This window comes from Pinus tabuliformis, chromosome 6 (genome assembly GCF_031772625.1).
Source record: "Pinus tabuliformis cultivar Carrire ecotype Pingquan chromosome 6, CPIR1, whole genome shotgun sequence".
NCBI classification, from domain to species: domain Eukaryota; kingdom Viridiplantae; phylum Streptophyta; class Pinopsida; order Pinales; family Pinaceae; genus Pinus; species Pinus tabuliformis.
The window spans coordinates 519,283,936-519,290,849 of NC_142292.1; positions in this window are offsets into that span (position 1 = coordinate 519,283,936).

Genomic DNA, 6,914 nt, shown 5'->3' on the forward strand with positions numbered 1-6,914 from the left:
CTGTGGTGTAGTAAGTGTTAAAAAGGTAGAGGAGACAAAACATAACTTCACACACAAATCCACAGGCTGCTAACCCGGTGAAGTGAATTTAACCTTTACTCAAAACATGATTCTTACAATGAACCCGGTGAAGTGTATTTAACCTTTTCGACTAACTACTCGCCTAAAATATCTTGACATGCACACACACTTAACTCAGTTAACTCACACTCTAAATATGGATTGCACTTAACTCTTTACCCATCACTCAACTTGACTCAACACTCAACACTCAGTTAATGGACTCTTTAATTTTAGTCAACTCTGCATGCGGGAGTAACTACAATTTCTAACACTTCCCCTTAATTATGACCATATGACACAGCATAACTCAACATGACTCAACTACCAGTCAAACGTGCCTGATGGTCTATGTCTCAACTACACTTACAATGACTGAAGAGTTCCACAATTTTGCACTTTATTTCTCTCTTTTTCCAAATTTTATATCGTCAAAATTGCTTCATTATGTGTTGAACTTTCTTGTTGTAGGCTTTATTCACTTGTTGTTGCTGCAATTTTTCTTTTACTTGTCTTGAATTTGTGCTAAAACACAATTTGATGTTGTCTACTACATCCCCCTCTTCAAATATTCGTTCAACCATGGACTGCTGCCATAACATTGCATCTTCAAACTGTCTTCTTTGCTTTGCTTCTTGCACTTCATATTCCTGACTTTCTTTCTACCATATTTCTTAATAGAAGAACCTTATCTCTTCTTGACTCCATTTTTGAAAGATGGTTTCAATGGATTCATCTTTGTCTTCAGAAACATCCATATCATTCTTTTCACTTTCATCATTAGGTACTGCTGCTTTTTTCCTGTAATTTGCACACTCAAGATCATTATTCACCATTTCATTCAATTCTTTTATTCCAACCGCTACTTTAAGACTCATATCAATTTGTTTTATTGATTTTTGAATCCATTCCTCAATGAGCTTCAAATTTGCATCAAATTTATTAACTACCTTGTTTTCAATTTTTTCGTCCATGCTATTCTAAACACATGCATAGTCAAAAACAATGTTAAAAACATCTTTCATATGACTATCTTCAGTGAGAGCCTCCTGCTCTACATTTGCCTTCTTTTCAACCGCATGGAGGTTGTCTTCCGATGTTATGCTATTAATGGATATTTTCATCAAGAACTCTTCAATCACTTTTCCTGTTCTTGATCATCAACTACTACTAGATGACAAACTGCTTCATGAGTAGTTCCAACTGCTTCATATCTTGCTACTACAGTGGCATCTTCAACCTTCAATTTTTCATCAAACATTGCACTTATCATATTGCCACAATCAATCTCTGTTTCAAAAAAGAAACCACACATTTCATCCACACTATGGTGGGATATCCGAGCATGCATGTGCTCATTGTCAATTTCATTGACAATTTCAACTTCACCAAATCCATCAATTGCGGCCAGATTCACCAATTCACATATAACTTTGCAATTATCATCCACATGTGTCTCATTATAGTGGGATTCACCATCACCTATGTCATCCATGTTACAATGGAGTCCTTGAGCATTTATTTGCTCTTGCTTTGTGTCACACACAAAGGCTTCAACTTCTCTCTCTACAATCTTTGCTGCATCTTCTTCATCCATATGCATGCTTTCATAATGGGTTTCAATTTTATGGTCTTGACAACCATCATCCACTTTTGAGTGGGTTTCTCCAAACTATGTTTTTCTCTCAGAGTCTTTCTCATATACTATCAGATATGCGATTGAGTTCTTTTCTTGTTATAGAACCTGATGTTGCATGTCACTCCCCATTGTACCAAACTCCGCTTCCGGGAACTTCCATTCTTCCTTGGAAGTTGTATCTTTTTCTACCTTGCACAAACACTTCTTATCCAATGTTTGTTTTATAAAATTCAATGCTAAAACATCACATACTGCATCATATGGGTTATTAGATTTGTACTCAATTAACTCTTTAGCTCGAACAAAAGTTAACATCTTGATAACCCAATGATCAAAATATTCACCTGTAAACATAGGAGGTGGTAGCAAATCAAAGCTACACTAATCACCCTCGATTTCTTCTTTGTCTTCTGCTAGATTTCTCAATTCCTTGGTTGCGGCCTGAGCCTTTCTAACCATGGCAATGTTCTTTGCCTCTTCTTTTCGAATTCTTTTCTTAATATGCTTCAGTTGCATTTGCGACCCATGACTGTGGTCTTTACTTTTCTTATAATTCCTTTGCTGATTGCTTAAGACTGTCTTCCATATCGCCCCTGGAAAAAAAAAAAGAAAAAAAAAAGAAAAAGAAGAAGAAATAAATAAATAAATAATAATAATAATTTATGATTTTTAATGTGCGCCCCTGTAAGGAAAAATATTCACCAAGAAACCTATCATGCTTAACAAAAACAAACAAAATATTTTTGTAGGCCAGCAGATTTTGCAAAGCCTTAAATTTTCTGGTCAATAAAACCCTTTTTATAATATTTGATAAAACACATTTTCAAATCCTTTATGCTTCAAAACCCTTTATAACTCCTTATAATATTCCTTCATAAAGCTTTCGAGGAACCTTTTAAAAACCCTCCTTTTAAAAACTTTGTTAACAACTTTGTAAAGCTCTTTTAACAAAACCATTTCAACCACTTTAATACCATACCATATAACAAATATGTCACATAAATATTGAAAATGTCTTTTAATATGGGGCAAAAAATATCCATGTGACTTTGACTTTCCATCAAACTTCAAACCTTAGGCCAGCAATTCCATGGGTCCAAGCTGCTTTGCAAACCGACGTGCAGACTGTTATTGGATTATCGCTTGGTGGTTGCGAAAACAATTTCGATCTTTTAAAAAAAATATATATGTTCTTTGCTCTATTAACGCCCCTCTTCTTATGATGTCTCTTCTTATGATGCACTACGTGCTAATGCTATCCACAAAATAGAAGTCCCAAGTTATTCCTCCAACGCTACCAAAATCGAAGGAAATCAATGGCTCTAGGATAAGCTCACGAGCGTTATAGTGCCCTGAATACCATTGTAAGGTGCGTTATAGCTCAAACAAGATGAAAATTAGTTCTCTTTTTTCTCTTACGGATTACCACTACTCCTCTCACCCTCGCTCTTTCTAACCTTGCTCTGATACCAATTTTTTGGAAAGGCAGAGGAGATGAAACATAAATTCACACACAAATCCACACGCTGCGGCTCTTCTATTGATCACACAAAACATAATTCTTACAATGAACTTGGTGAAGGGTATTTAACCTTTTCGACTAACGACTTGCCTAAAAGATCTTGACATGCACACACACTTAACTCAGTTAACTCACACTCTAAATATGGAGTGCAGTTAACTCTTTATCCATCACTCAACTTGACTGAACGCTCAACACTCAACACTCAGTTAACTGACTCTCTAATTTTAGTCAACTCCACTTGCGGGAGTAATTGCAATTTCTAACAGTAAGCTTGCTCATTTTTTACAATGATAAATGGAATATCACGAAAAATACCATAAAAATTCCTTCACAAGAAAACAAAATAGTGAATGTCTAACTCAACTTTTAAATTTGTACGTCTCGAAAATAGTAATTCTTACGCACCCTTTGTGAATGGAATGTGTGTACAGTGAATATTACTCACACACTTTTTAAATTTGTACGTCTCGAAAATAGCAATGCTTACACACCATTTGCGAATGGAATATGTTTAGTTAATATTACTCATGTACCTTTTAAATTTGTATTTATGAAAATAGTGATCTTTTGATTGAGGAAATTGTGTTTGGTTTTCACGCATACATAGTATTTTCTAGGATTGGACCATGAGACATGAGGGGACCAAACCTTCCCACCTAACCATTGGACCACATCCATGGTTCTACAGAAAATAGTGATGCTTACACAACCTGTGTCAACGATCTTGTCTAGGATTGGACCATGAGAGGTGAGTGGACCAAACCTTCCCACCTAACAATTGGACCACATCCATGGTTCTACGGAAAATAGTGATGCTTAAACAACCCGTGTGAACCTTTTAAGTGTGTACTTACTGAAAATAGTGATACTTAAGAAACCTTTGTGAATGGAATGTGTATGGTGAATATTACTTACATATTCACGTAAATTCAGTGGTGAGTAAATATAATAGGTATTAGTTTATAATAGGTATCAGAGCCTGGTTATTTTCCTGTTCTCAGAAAATATTGGTTATGGATACCTTTTCTCCTGCCCGAAGTTCTCTTTATGAATTTAGTGATAAAAGTTTTGATGAAATTCTTAGAGAAGAAGAAGAGAAGGAACGTAATGAAAGAATACAATCTGGTTTTCACACTATCATCCATGATAAAGCTATTACATTATTAAATGAACAAAGTAAGTTCGGTTCTTGGTCTTTAACCAAAATAGACCCCAAAGATGTCTATACAAATCTGGGATTATTAGACACTATACAATATTGGAGATCTAAGGTTAAAGAAGAAATTCTACAAACTTCCAGTAATAATCATCTACTTCAATCGATGAATATCTTGAAGCAATCTGAGTTTATAGCTGCACTAAAAGCTGGTCTCAATTTTGCTCATTTTGGTGATATCCAAATTGGAATTCAGCCACTACATAGAAAAGGTCAAGATGTTGTTGTCTTCTCTTTTGTTTTTGATCGTCGATGGAAAGCTTTTCATAAAGCTTTAATTGGAGGATGTCAAGGAAAATTAGCCTACGGTCCAATTTCTTGGTCCTGTGTTCCTGATTTTTCTGTTTCCTTAGATGATCCTAATGCCATCAATGCTCTAAAGCTCAACATCCAAACACATGGATATGATGATTTTTAAGATAATAGCAAAAATGTTGCTATTCATTGGTGATGTGTCGTCAAATTTTATAAGAATACCACTCCTTCTGTTGTCCAAAAAGTTTCTGAAACCTTTGAGTTCACTACTCTAATCACTTATGACTATGGCTTAAATCTTGTTGCTCCTTAAATGATATCTCATTGAGATCTTAAACCGCCAACAGAATGGGTCACAAATTGGGCTTCTATTCGTACTTCTCCCTGTCCACATCCTATCACTTCTCAAACTTCTATTCGAGAAGATTTTGGCCTTGTTCGAACTCGTTTCTTTCCCAATCAGAGTCTGCACATTCTGAGCATGGTGGACCTCCTCCTCCTCCTGTTATGCAAAAGCCTGTAAAATCTGAAATCTTAGTAAGACCACAAATGTCCTCTATTACATCTAGTCCTGAAGGATCACCAAGTCCTTCATATGATCTTACTTCTGATCCAAACTTCATGCATATGTTATCAAATATGATTGCACAAACTCTTCAGTCTCAACATTCAAATATTGTTTCTCCTAGAACAATTAATATGCAATCAACATTCCAAATTCCACAGTTTCCACAACCATTTGTATGTAATCATCCTCATTATTCTCCTAACTTTTGTCAGCAAACTCCTAGTCTTCCAAAACCTCATGAAAATGAAGAAAAGGATAAAGACAGAAGAAGAATAAACATGATTCATTTTGTTCCAAGTTGGGGAAATCAAACACAGGAATATACAAAGTGTACTCCTTTTTCAGCTCATGAAGAAATTTTTCTTCAATCAGTAGGAAAATCATCTACAAAAGGCTTAGGATATCCAGAAGAAATCCCTAGCTACAGATTGGATCCTAGGAATAATATTCCAAGTAAAATACAGCTTCCTTCTTATGAAGAAATCATTCAATTTCTTAAGATATACAAAGGAATAAGTCCTTATTATCCATCAAATGAATGGCATAAGAAAATGTTTAACTGGGATATGTATACTCATCAGCAAGAGTATAGATACTGTGAAGAAATGAAAACCTATTCAAAGAAAGATAGGTCAACAATCAACAAAGCCAATAATGAAAATTGGAAAACTTGGATGGAACAGAATAACCAACATATTTCTTTTTATGAGTTCTATTATCCAAGTACAAATGAAGTAGAAATGGCTTTGGTTAAAAAGTTCAAGAATCTATCTTGTGAGGATATAAAAACAAAGATTAAGGAAAATCGAGTTGAAATTCCTAGACCTCTTATCATCACTCACATAGATGATAAATATAAAAATATGTTGCAGAAACCAAATGTCCCGAAACATTTACAGTCTGTCAAGATGAAAGGGCAGCGTTTGTTAGAACACATCTGTCAAAACCTTAGAGTGAATATGATGCAAGGGTTTAGGTTCAGCCTTACAGATAGAAGTACCACAACACAAATGGGAGTTAATAGATGGCACTATCCTTAGTTATGAGTTATAAATCCCTCCTTAGAAAAATCTTCTTATCAGACAAGATGATAAGATTTTTAAGTTACCTCCACTTTAGTCTGACCAGTCTCATCTTTCAGATAGGGAATTTTTTGCAGGAACAAACTAGAAAAATCTTGCTCTAGATAGTTTGATTAAACATCTAGAAATTAATCATCAAGATGTAGCGAGAGAAAATAAAATGCTCCAAGAAATAATTGATAAATTTCTTCAAAAGGTAGATTTTACCATAGATCAATTGTTAGATGGAATAAAAACTCTTGGATCAAATGATTTTCATATTGCTAAAACTATTGATGTTTTAGAAAAAGGTATTAATGATAATTCCAAATGGATTGGCAAAGTACATTCAGTAACATATAAGACTCGGGATATGATGACAAGCTTAAAAACTTCACTTCAAGTAGTAAAGAAACAAGTTTGGGTTGTCTCTACTTCTGTTGAAAGTCTGAAAAAGAAAAACACTCATGATCCTACTTTTAAAGCTACTACTTATTTCTCATATCCTCAAGATCAATTTCCTTTCCATGTCGTTCCTACTACTCTTCAATAAAAAATGAAGAATCCTGGTGATATCATTTTTCCTAAAC